The sequence below is a fragment of the Tupaia chinensis genome, unplaced genomic scaffold (assembly GCF_000334495.1).
Source record: "Tupaia chinensis unplaced genomic scaffold, TupChi_1.0 Scaffold138683_1, whole genome shotgun sequence".
Classification (NCBI taxonomy): domain Eukaryota; kingdom Metazoa; phylum Chordata; class Mammalia; order Scandentia; family Tupaiidae; genus Tupaia; species Tupaia belangeri.
The window spans coordinates 389,265-402,960 of NW_006198576.1; the positions used below are offsets into that span (position 1 = coordinate 389,265).

Here is a 13,696-nt window from a genome sequence, read left to right on the forward strand (position 1 = left end):
CAGACAGCACTTTTCTCTATATTTCCTCACATAATGGAAAAGAGGAGAGTGCTGGTATCTCTCTTCTTAAAAGGGTACCAGTTCTATAGGAATAGGGCTCTCATAGAGCCTATTCTCATTTACTTTAATCACCTCCTTAATGACTCCATCTCCAACACAGTCACATAAGAGATTAAGGCTTCAGCATATGAATTTCAAGGGACACAACTCAGTCCACAGGACCTGGCAGCATTTACGTTTCACTAATAGGAAGGTAAAACAACTTAAATGTTCACCTCATACACTTAGAGCTGTTTCTTTCTTTTTGAGTGACTTGGCTTTTCATTTCTATCCTATATGGCTTTTAAACTTCCAAAACTACAGAGTGAGCTCATCACAGAGTACTATTGTGTATCATTTACCTGATAGTAAACAAATGATTTAAATTTTATGGAATTTGTTCCAAAAAATAGAAAGAAAAATCTGTTATTTTTATTATTATTGTTATTATTATTGGCAATTGGACTTTTCTTAGCTCCTGTGACTTGAGACAATTAGATACAAAACTTCTTAGTGTCTATCTCATTACCCAAAAATTCACATGACAAGAGACAGCCTGTAAATGATAGGGTCACCTTAGGTTTCATGGAATTCTATGTCTCTTATTGTTGCAAGATTTATCTAAATCAAGGTCTCAGCTTCTCCAGTTTAGGACAGACTTTGGTAATCAGATTATTCAAATGTTTGGCTACAATTTATCACTTAGAAAAATTTCCTAAAACACCAAGTAGCAAATGTTTCACCCCTCAATCTGTCACTTGGAAAAGGACATGTCATTTGTTAAATGGGATACTCAGGTTCTGTTGTTATGTGTAAAGAGCACTTTAATTTGTCATTCATCCTAGAACACAGTACTATGTCTTTAAGTTTTCAGTGTTTTTCCATGAGCTAGAGAGACAGAGATATAAAGAGAATACTCCCCCAGGGTCTTGATGCCATCATCCACCACCCTAGCTTCAGCCAGCCCTGGATCATGGGCACATGCCTGCCCTGCCCAGTGTACTCAGGGAAGCTTCTACACCCTAACCCAGAACCTTCCCATGTAGGTCAGGCTTACAGTGCTTCACCTCTTACTGCTGTGCCCCCACCTGGCCCCAGTTATGCGTAAGTGAATAAAATAACAATAATTCAGGATCACGTGTTTTTTGTTAGTACCTTGTTTTAGTGTGCCAAAAGACAGGCTTGTCCTTGCACTGGCAGTGCAGACACAGAGCCACTTCCTGAGAAGTCTACGTTTCCAAGCGATGCTGAGATCATGGGCTTTGTCAGGGCTTGCAGATGTGCTGCCTGGGACTTCATTAACATAATTGATTAGGAACTAGGACATATTTAGTATTAATCAAGCTGTTTTTAGTGAGACTGATTATGCCAGTCCTCTTGATACACTATTTTAGTCTGGAACTTCCTTAGGACCAAGTGGCAAGAAAATGATTTTATGTAAGAAAGAAGAACTTACACTAAAGTATGCTATAGGATTTGAGGAATTTGGTGATACCAGGTTAAAACGTAGGCCCAGAAACATATTTCAATTTTAACGTTAAGAAAGTAGAGTTCATATACAGATTTGATTATTAAATTTGCTCATGGAAGTAGGGAAATCATGTAGAAATTTGTCAGAAAAACTGTGGACCTTGTAATGGATGAAAGTGCTCTACACATCTGTAAAGCCCTTAGAAGTCTTCTTTGTGCTTTCATAGCACTTAAAAAATGAGTTTCTCACAGCACTCATTCACTGTGGGAAGTATTGGCATCCTTCTTATCTCAGGGCACTTGTTTAGTACCCTCCTTGGATTTCACTGTTCTTTCCACATCACATGCTTTGTACACCACAGTGAAGCTGTTATTGCTTTGAATCTGTGAATGAAGGAACTAATTGTATATTAAATTACTTTTTTTGATGCCTACCATATTTTTTAGAATGTATTTGACCAGGGAAAGTTGGCTATAATAGCTTTAAAAAGATCTTACGTAACAACCACTTCAAGCATTTATGTCATTGTTGTCAATTTGTGTTTCATTACAGACATATCTGGAACTAACTTAAATATGGAATTCACTTAAATGTAACATTAATTATCATCATCTTTTAAAACTTTATTGAATTTTGTGACAGAATTAATTCCCATATCTATTAAGAACTCTCATTGGGGCTGAAAGGCCCTCAAGTTCAGAGAGCCACAGTTAATTATTCACTACGCAAATGAAGCAAATTAACATGAGTTTTTCTCCTCCAAACAAACAGGACTTTATAATATTAACATTGTAAGTATTAACCCTCCACATGAGAGCCCTTTGGTCATCAAATATTTGTCAGTATTTCTGCTAACCTCTTACCCCAAGAACTGTATTTCTTAGGATGGATTTAGTCACTTATTGATCTCAAATGGAATCCTAACGATTAAACAGTACAACTTTAGATAATGTTGCCCATCTCCCCCTTCCCAATCACCAAGAAAGTCAGAAAAACTATGTTATAAAATACTTGCATAAGCAAAATGGTCAGCTGTGACTCCATTTATCTTTGATCAATAATACGTTTTCCCTTCTCAACACAGACACTCTAACCATCCCATTTTTGTCATTGATCAATGAGGAATTACACTTCCACCCACAGGTAATTGCTGAACATTTAGTGTTAAATTATCAAGACTCTTTTATTGTGGCAAGGATGAAGAAGGAAGAAGTTAAGTTGGACTTAAATTCCCTTCTTATGCATGAATATGCATGAATAAAGTTACATACAGTAAGTTGAACAAATGATGGACACTCTACCATTTTCTTCAATAAATATATAATTAGTACTAACTTATTATTGTAATTTTAAATATAATAAATGCCATTACCCTTAAGTGACTGATAGAACTCCAGAGAGAAGACCAGAGCCCTTCCTTCCAATCTCAGCTTTGATACTAAGCAATTGTATTACTTTTAAAAAATCAATTATTTTCTTAGGACCTTTGTTGGATAAACTATAGAGACTGAATTTAAAGTCTTTAAGGTCTTTTCTATGCTTCTACACCCAAAGATTTCACACATTTTTGTCAGGTTTTCAGATCGGTAATGAGATACCTTAAGAACAAAGTGAATTCTTTGTGGGTTTACCACTGGTGAAATAGCTGCTATAGATGTATCAAGTGTAGCTATGTCTGGGATGAAGATGTCAGACTTGTGGAGGCAATGGGTAATACGATGAAGCATTATTAACTGATGTACAAAAGTGAGTTGTACAGGTCATAAAGGCTCTACAAGTAAGGAGGAAAATGAGATATGAGTGAGGCAAGGCTATGTAGTAAAACCGAGAGACTTGCATTGAGCTATAAAGTGTAAGTCAGTTGGATTTGTATAGACATCAAGGAAAAAGGAGCACTATATGAAATTTATTATGAGATAATTTTTTACCATAGGATGCATCTGAGCACAATGTTCTACAGGAGCTAGTAATGTTTTATTTACAATTCTATTAAACCGAGAACTCTTATCACCTTAGCTCTTCAGTGAGATATATCCTGAGAAGCAAAAATCATAAAATAATAAAATAGAAATTTGGCCTCAGTTCTCATTCCATTAACTCTATGACACAATAGATTTTATTGAACTTCAGGCCAATATGATATTTTTCTTTGGTATGTAGTGAAATGTACTCACATCTTTTGGTGATTTTTAATGGGATTGACCTTTAGTTATATATTTTGATTAAATATATAAGGGAAACTATTTTAGTGCCTATTTAAGTTAGAAAGTTGCTAAGTGGACTGAATAAAATAACACATCTAAAACTCGGCACATTTTCTAGCATAGTTAGGTGCTTAACTGTTAGTTCCTATTATTATCATTATTTCATATACATATATAGTAAACCATTCATTTTTATGGTAGTTTTATTTAAGTTTATTTGTTTTATTCATGAGAGAGAGAACATGTATGTATTCTAGAGAGAGGAAGAAAAGCACCCATGACAAGTTCTCATCATGATGAGTTACTCTTTCTTCAGTCTTACATCATCTTAGGATCTTGGGAACATATGCATACGAGTGGCATGTTTTCAGGGCAACCTAGAAATCCAAACCATGGTCAACCATGTGGCTTCTATCACTGCTACTGATAGTAGTAGGTAGTTCAGTTTGCTACCTATTACTCACCAGGCTGGGCCATATGGTAGTTTTTGTATTTGTATCTATATCGCTATGTCAGCCTTAGAAATGGCGAATTGGGAAGGATAGTCTTAAGGTTTTGGACTTATAAAGACCAATATAAAAGGCTTCTAATTATGGGGGAAGATGATGCTTTTTTTTTCTTTATTTTTCTATTTGTTTAATGTATCTTGAGAGATAATGTAAGTTCAATTTCTGGCATTACAGGTGTGTTGGGGTCCTTTGAATCCTCAAAGGAATAATTTATATAGTTTAATAAATGTTTTATTAAAAAGGTTTTGAGCAAGTTTATGGTGAAGGCATATTTATAAAGGTTTGAACACATTTATGGTGAAGTTCCCCAGGGGTAGCGTTTATTACTCCTAGCCCTGAAGAGGCTCCACAATAGAGTGGTTTACAAACCTCCATAGTCTTGTAGCTTTGGGAATGTGATTCTCAATCACAGCAACTGATTTGTGTCCTTCAGTAAGGAAAGCCCTATCAACACTCTGTAAAATTATATACATAACATGGCCATATTGTTTTGAAACTGATGATCTCAAAAGTCTGTTTCAACTCCAAATTTTTTTTATGCTTAGACTTTTCCTTTCATTCATTCTTTTTCCTTTTACAAAAACACATCTACTATATAGTGGGTTCATCGATACCAACAAGTTAAAATGAATTCTCTATTTAAAAGCTTATTTCTTCAAATATTGTGCTGTTTGTTTAAAAATTTTATTTCTAAATGATTTATTGTACATTTATATTGTTGTAAAGATAACACAGAGTGCTCATGGTCACATGCCAGCAAGCCTCCTCTGGTGTCAGCATCTTACTTAATTATCCTAGTTCACTCACCAAAACTAGGAAATTAACATTGGTACACTATTACTTGGACTAAAGAGTTCATTTGATTTGCACCTTCTAATGGTTTGTAAAAAATAGATGTATTTTTAAAATTATTACTTGCATGAGGAAATAAATATTAAATAAGTATTCACAGATTTCTCCCCTTCCTAATATTTAAGGATTATTCCAGACTTTCCTGGTCAGCTCTGAATTATCAGGATATGCTGGATAGGTAGCAGAATTAGAAGGCAACAGAAAACTTGAATTAGTTCATATTTGAGTAGGTAAATGTTACTTCAAGAAGAAAATGCAAGATCTGGATAGTGAGAAACAAGATTAAAAGAAAGGAATAGAGAGAGCGTGTATGGGCAGAAATAAGATCTTAATGGTACTTTTGAAAGAAATTGGAGTTCTGGGGAAGGAGCTACGATTAGGTAGAGTTGGATTAAGACCATAATCTTAAATGAATGAATCAAGTCAGTCTATGAAAGAAAGATATGATATATCCCCTTTAATATATTCTGAAAGTCCACCCTTTATGACAGAAACTGAAAGATCGGAGGATACAGAAGTAAGGAAAAAAATTTCAGATACTGGGTACAGTGTGGGAAGAGGCAAAGAGCTGGGGGAGGGTAAGAGGAAGACAATAGAAGAGAAAAATAGAAAGGTGAGACATCTTGGGGATGCAGAACTAGAAGACTATCTCGATAGCATGCATGATATCTTTAACTGGACCATGTACCATGTGTTCATGTTGGTAAAAATCATTTTATAAGCTGTGCTGATATACTATGATTAAATGTTTAAAATAAATTTAGAAAGTAAACTAAAAGAGTAAGATAAAAAGAATATAATGCTTAGAATACTTAGCATTGGGTCATAGAATATTAGTTATTTGAGAGATTTTAGTAAAGATATAAATTGATCCTCAATCTTTCTTGTAGTTTTAGACCGTTATTTCTTTTGATTGTAGTGTGTGCTGAGTCTAGGCCTGAGATAACACCGTTATATTCAAGTTAATATGTTAGAACAAATGTAATTCAGTTTAGTATGATAGAACTGTAGACAAATCTTAACAACTGACTGTGGAATAATTTTTTTTTTTGAGAGGTTTTTGCTTTAGAGCGCATGTGCTTGCCAGAAATAGAGAGAGAGACAGAGAGACAGAAAGTGAGAAATCACCCCCCAGGAAGATGGCTATGCTGCAATACCTTCTCCTTCTTTTTCCTCTCGGAATCTTGGGCACACATGCACATGTGAGTTTAAGCCATTGAGTCTGGGACTTGAACCGTAGTAGACTACATGGCAGTCCAGTGATGTAGCCATTACATCTGCTGGTCCCAAGGAATACATTTTTTAAAACACAAAATCAAATCAGTGGAAAAGCATTAATAAAAAGAAAAATAGAAGATTCCCCTAGTTAAAAGTTATAAACCTATTTTAGAAGGTCTTAAATGTATTTCATAAAAAACATATCTCTAAACTTAAAACTTAATGTTTTATCATATAGGAGATTTTGAAAGGCTTCATGGAAAATATGTATTAAGAAATAATCATGCACATATTTCAAAATGTTTTTCACCAATATGAACTAGTATTTTAATTTCATTTTTTCCATAAACTATATGAGGTAATTTCAAAATGTTTGTGGTAAAACTATATGAGGTTATTTCAAAATATTTGTGGTAAAATGGAAATTTGAAATTCATGAGTGATTTTCCATGATATGCATTTTTCATGAACTTAGTGAAGACCCTTTATATTGGTTTTCATTTCCCATTATTAATTATTTCAAAGATCTTTTGTGAAACCCATGAACTTCCCTCATTATATATATGAGAAAGTTTTTTTGAATATATCTTCCAATGTTTGATAGGTCATCCAGCTAGAGAAGGTTTTACTGTCCAATAGCAGTAGGTTCCTACTCTGGAGATCAAAAGGTGGCCCTCAAGATGGGGAAGCATAGTAAGGAGACATCTTTTGAGGTCAAGGCCATATTCCTGCCTCAGCATTCTTTCATAATGTTGATGTTGCTATCAAGACATAGATTCTTCCCTTCATTTCAACCTATAAAGAACCAAAGGGGGGAACCAGCAGTTAGCGTAATGGCTATGTCGCTGGACTCCCACGTAGTCGACCGCGGTTCGTGTCCCGGACCCGGTGGCTTAAAACTCATGCTGGGCGTGTGTGCGTGCGTGCCCAAGATCCCAAGAGGAGAATGGAGGAGAAGGGATTGTGGTGTGACCATGCCCCCTGGGGGGGCGATTTCTCGCTTTCTGTCTCTATGTCTCTCTCTGTCTGTCTGGTGAGCGCACACGCCCTACAGTGAAAATCTCTCCAAAGGGGAAGTAAAGGATGAGATGGTTTCTTTAATCTGAGTGAATGGGATTTACTAAGAGCTTTCTTGTTATGAAGTCCCGATTGGAATCCTCATGTATCATGAAATTTTCTCATAAAACAATTTGTGAGGAAGAATCGGTTTTCTTCGAAGCTCTCATTTCTAAGTACCTGTTTCTCTATAAAACATCTATTTGTTATTCATGTCAGCTTTATTTAAATGTTTCTTCCTGTTAGTCAAGCTTGTTGCAATTCCAAATGTTGTTGTTCTTCCTCTATAGAACCAGTGAGATGCGTAGCTGCATTTTAAAATTCAGATCTGTTTTAGGAAAATGGAGTAATGCATAAGGAATCTTGGTACTTGGGGCCATACTATGGCATGATAGTTAAGGTACTGGATCTCACATACCTCATTGACAGTTAAGTCCCAGACCCAGCAGCTTGAGAGACACGTGGGCATGTGTATGTGTATGCCTAAAACGCTAAGAGGAGGGTGATGTGAAGGAGAAGGGACTGTGGCAAGACTGTTTTCCATAGGAATTGCTTTCTCGCTTTTCCCCCTCACTTTCTCTGGCGAGTGTATGTGCCTTCTGACAAATTAAAATAATAATAATAACAATTTAAAAATAGAATCTTAACATTTATTTGCTTAATAAGGGATGAAAGGGTGCCCTGTGGCCTGGAAGTTAAGGGAGCCAGATGCAATGGCCAACAAAATGGTTCAAATTCAGATTCCAGGGCCTAAAGGAAAAATGTCAGGTGCATGTGTATGTGTGCCTAAATTACAGGAAAATGGAGAAATATAGGAGAAGGGAATTAAAAGAAAATAAAACAAAAATTTAAAAAATTAAAAAGAGAGAGAGATGCTTGCTTAAATTCAGTGAAGGTTTTGTGTGAAAGTATTTTAATCTGTTAAAATAAACCTTATATGCCCAAGAAGAAGACATAAAAATGTGTTACTAATTTGGTGTAAACCATGAAAGATGATGAAACTTATATAATTCCTCAGAATAAAACTGAATTTAACATATTAACAACATTACAACTTTAAAAGTTGTACTTTTGAACCAACATTTATTTCCATTTTAAAAATTTATATCCATTAAGCATATTTTTTAAAAAGTTTTAATGGAGAGTTGGACATAAATGTGGCTAATATACTAGCAACTTTTGATCATTTTAAAGCCAAATCATATTTGAAAGTAATTATTGAATCTTTCTAATTTCTTTAATAAAACATACCCTAAATTTGCAAAGATAATAAAGATCTGTTATAAAATAACAGTTCATTTGAAATGATAGTTTAAAAGTAATGTATATTTGACTGAGTTACAATGGACATTTTCTTTAAATACTGGTAAGTTAGTCATGAAAAGGAAAGCTCAATTTTCTAATGTTTCTAGGCATGCTTGACATTTTAAATGTAATGAAGTACTTTTGCAATCCATTTCCAACTACAGGCAAATGTAGAAAAAAAACATAAAGAAAATAAAGAAAAAGTAATCTCATGTAAATAATATGATACTGAAAATGAAAAGCTGTTAGAATCGTATACTTATGTTTTCTTTACTTTTATAAAAAACACACACATCAAAAAATTTTACAAGAAAGGATCTTGAGTGAACAAAGATTCTGTATAAAATGTGAAAGGGTTAAAACTTTTTCAAGAATCTCCAAATAGCACAAAATAAACATAAAAAAAGTGAGAGAGAGAGAAAGAGAGAGAAAACTTAAAAAATATTGTACTTCATAGAGTTATCCAAAGAGACACGCTCATGTGGACTGAGAGCTTCTCATTGAGTACAAGTCAACACATTTTAATTGAGCATTCACTTTCTGAAATGTAAAAGCTTAGAGTGAAACCTCCACCCCACAAAGATTGCTTTGCTACTTCACTTCTATAGAAAAAGAATGAATGTGGTAACCATTATTTATATAAACATAACCCTCTCAAAATTAATTAAATCACTTATCAAAACAGTTTTTATAACTTTTAAATGGTTTGGGAGAAATCTGCCTTACCCACTTTAAATCAAAAGTCTAATTAGCTTAGAGACTTTTTTTTTCAATTTGAAGTGTGTTAATCTCTTTGCCTGCCTTTTATAGACTTAATTCAAAAACAGAAAAAAATATCTTTACATCAAACAATTTCAACTGTGAGAGAAGTGCCAGATAAGGCTGATGAGGACGAGGCAGAAGCTAGCACATACCTTTACTGCTCACGCCTCAGTGAACTGGCAAGTCTCTGATAAGAGTATTTACCCCAAGCTTCATTTCTCCCATTTCCAGGGAAGCAAACAGAGATGCTGATCATTCTCTCACTTGAATCCTGGCTCTATCACCCTTATGATTTGTAGAGTTGGCCAAGTCACGCATCTTTCCTAAGGCTATTTTCTCACAGGTTCAGAGATGTAGATCTCTACCTAAGCATCAAGTATAAGTGAATATATGTTAGGTCACAAGTTTGACTCCACAGTTTCTTGTCACCTTGACATTATTGCAGTTCCACCAAAACTAAAGCATTTTTTTTTAACCTTGTTCTGATCATACATTACAGTAATTATTGTGATCCTTCATCATGATCATTTTGAGGCTCAGAGAAGAAATGTAGTATGGTTTCTTGAAAACTTTCAGATTTAAACCGATACGATTTGGGGTCTTTTAGGACATTTACTTCATGAATAGTATTGTATCACTGAGAGTTGTCAGGCCGTCTCTGTAAGACGAGAGTTGTCTCTCTGCCCCTGACTTGTTTCAGCTGGCCTTGTTGGTGACACTGGCCATTCTCAGTTCAGAATCAAGCCCCACACACCATTTTTGCTGATGGTACTTTCCCACTTCAATCAGCCCGCCTAGGTTGAGACTTCTTCTGTGCTATTTAGCTCCCTATAATTAATTTTGTACAAAGTCTTTATTATAATTATGAACTCTCCCACTTCTTGTCCTCACACCTGGAGTTCCTGAGAGGAACTGGCAAGTGTTTTCACTAAAGGCCAAACAAACATTTCTTGATAAGTGAATAAATTGTATATGTAAAAAAGTCTCTAGGTAGCCACTAAAAAGTACTATAGAATTACTAGTGGTTAGCTGTTTATTGTTAATAGCTGATAATGAGGAAGGCTGGCTTCTAAAAATAACTCAGCTATCACTAAGAAAAAAAAAAAAAGTCAAGGAAATGAAAATGGATTCAGGTCTTGAAAGGCCACCTCCGTTATGCTGGATAACTCAGATAAAGTCCTTAATTTAGAAAGTGTTGCCATCATTGCAACCTAATTATAATGCGGAGTGAAGAACTGGTACTGCATTTCTAGTATGTTGCATTCCTTTAAGAGTCCCAAATGAAAATCAGAGAGCATTTTGGCGGAAACACAGAAACAGAAAAGGAATATTTGTATTGATTTTTCCCCCTTTTCTCTCTCTTCTTTTTTTCAATGTCTTTTTCCTTACAATAAGATCACAAACTCCACTGGGACACTCGACATCACTCAGCAACAGCCAAGAGTCCTCTTGAACCATCATTCATGGTTGTATAACTTCTCACCTAAAAGTTCTCTGCGATTGTCTATGTCGTGGTTAAGTGGAAAATTCACACAATAAACAGCAAGATTCTCTGCAGTTAGCCCTGGTAATTCTCTGGCCACACATTTTAGCCCTCTCCTTCTGAGACTTTCACTCCGACACATTAGTTTCCACACTTTTTTTTTTTTTTTCTTCTGTCCATGAGCAAGAGAAAGACACAAAGAGAGAGACAGTTCTTTAAACAGGATTTTCTTGCTGTGATTCACCTCTAGATTCAGGCAGCCGTGGATCATGGGCATGTGAGTGTTTGGAGGGTTCAGGGAGATCTCTGGGTGTGAACGTAGAACCTTCCCATTTCGGTCAGCCTCATGCAGTATTACACTTTTTCTGCATCACTATCAAAACCCTCCATGGTTTTTTGATATCTAGCATGTTGCCATTTCAGGGCCTTGACAGATATTTCTCCTCTCTGAAAAATTATCTTTCCTAACAGTCCAAAGCTCTCCCAGTTTTAAAAGCATCTTTTCAAATGTTACTCATTCAGAAAGTGAGTAACATTTTAAAAAGCAATGACACTTTCCACCCTCTCATGCTCACAATCTTCTAAACCAAGCATGATTATATTGCTTACCCTTATCATCCTCTGCCACTCAAATGGATTTTTATCATACTTTAAATAGTTTAAAATAATATAAAAACCAGTCAACATACAAATTGGAAATATTTTTGGTTACAAAAAGAATTAGAAATGCATATTTTAGTTGTAAAATAAGAAATGAAGAAGTATTTAAGTACATTCCACTCATTCCCTGCCTTTTATGGTTAAAGACAAATTTATGATTTACCTACAGTTGTATGAAGCAATGGCTTTTAATTACAGCACAAGAGAGACTATTATCTACTTCTTCATTACAGTACAACACCCTTTTATAACACGTGTATTCCTACTCATGTTCACTTTTCCTCTTAATCAATACAAAATATTCCAGACACAGACTTCTCGTACATAAAAAAAAACATAAAAATTAATTTGCATTCATGTGTAGAGGTCAATAAATGTCATACTCAGGAACATTACTGAACAGTATACGTGGTCAGATATTTTAATTTGCAAGATATGGTAATAGCTGGTCCTTCCTATCTTTATTTTTTGAACATCTACTATTTCAGGCTCTTTAGCTCAATTCTTTCCATTCTTCGTAAACTAAGAGGTAGGTTTTATTAGTCACTTTTTGAAATGAAGAAAATGAAGTTTGGTATGTTATAGTACATGGCCTAATGTAATACAACCAGAAATGGTCAGAGACGAAATTCAGACCGAGAGCGCCAATTCTGCGCCTCTGCTTTCTGTCATGCCTATGCCCCCTTGCAGACATCAGCAGGAGAACTCAATTACTCATGTAATTGAACTTACCTGCTTATGTGAAAGTTTCCATGATCGTAGTGTGAGCTGACTTCCAGGCCAATCTCTGCCACTCCACAGAAACAAGGGACAGTGACGAGGTATGTTGGAATGCATTATTATGAAAGAAACAAAGGCTTATGTACTTGACTGGAACCCAAAATACATCAATCCTGGCCATAGAGTACTGGAAGAAAATCACCCATCTGACATGTAGTATTTGGATAATCTCCACACTAGAAAACCAAAGAGAGAAGGAACAACACGTAGACAAAAATGAAACAATTTGCATTTATTTCCTCTTTTTTCTAGGAACGGGCATCTTAGAAAGCTTTACAGCTGTAATTAACTATTGTGCATTCTCTGGCTTTGAGATGGCATTAAAAAAAAACATTAAAAGCAAGAGAAAAGCCCATTGTAAGGGCTTAGAAAGTAAAAAGTAAGTCGTTTAATTTTTCTTTCATCTGATGTTAATTTATGCAGAAGCTAATAACATATTTGTGGCTCAGAGCTGCTCACTGTAGAGAAGCTTTCTCTCCCCACAGGGCTTTCCTGTGATTCCTGCCACACAGAGCTTCTGAGCTTTCCGACATTTCAGAGCTTCTGACACTTTGGCCAGAGAAAGGCAATACTCAGATAAGTTCACATCCTAGAGGCACATTCAATCCCTAGCCCTCTAAAAACCATTGGTACTAAATGCTCAAGCTCTTATAAACAAAACAGCAAACCAATTGGAAGAGAGAGTGAAGAGGAAACTGGATATGTGGGTGCACGGTTGAATCGTAAGGGAAGAGGGCATATTGTTGGTTGTTGAGAAAAAAGTCAGGGGAAGGAGAGTTTTTATAAAAGAAACATGGGCTACTTTTAGGTCCAAGTATGATCTAATTAAATTGTTACATCTTTTATAAATGAAAAGTTTAATTGCACTGCTACCAAACCTCCTATGGAACACAGACAATAGTGCTTGAAGAAATGCAAAATCTCCAGAAGTTGATGTTTTAAATGAAAGTCACCATGAATAAAGTAAGTTCCATAATGACAGCTTAAAGGTCTAATTCATAAAAATGTTATTAAAGTACATTATTTATACTTGCTTTTTGTGGACTCCTGCTCTTATTCATGATTCTCATAGCGTATGGCTATAATCAGAGGCAGAGTATATAATAGAAGCATTAATCCAGTCTGAACTAAGGGAAGGATACTGTATCACCACAATAAAATCCTAGCTATATTAATTTAAAGGACCGAATTTATTTCACAAGAGTATTCTCAGTTTAAAAAAAAAAATAAAAAGAATGTCTTCTATCTTATGGCCTCAATCTACTTTCATTCTGAAGTTCAGTAAGATTAACTAATTCACATGAACTTTTTATAGAAATATTTATTCATCAACATTATGAAACTTAGAAACGTGGAT

General features: G+C 35.1%; 1 long non-coding RNA gene across 1 annotated transcript in view; it reads right to left on the reverse strand.

Moving 5' to 3' along the window:
• LOC102493900 (uncharacterized) overlaps positions 1-13,696 on the reverse strand; it is a 64,768-nt gene that overhangs the window by 50,015 nt on the left and 1,057 nt on the right. Inside the window, exon 2 of the long non-coding RNA XR_003546700.1 lies at positions 12,292-12,515. This is a non-coding gene — a long non-coding RNA (uncharacterized LOC102493900). The remainder of the gene's footprint in view (positions 1-12,291; positions 12,516-13,696) is intronic.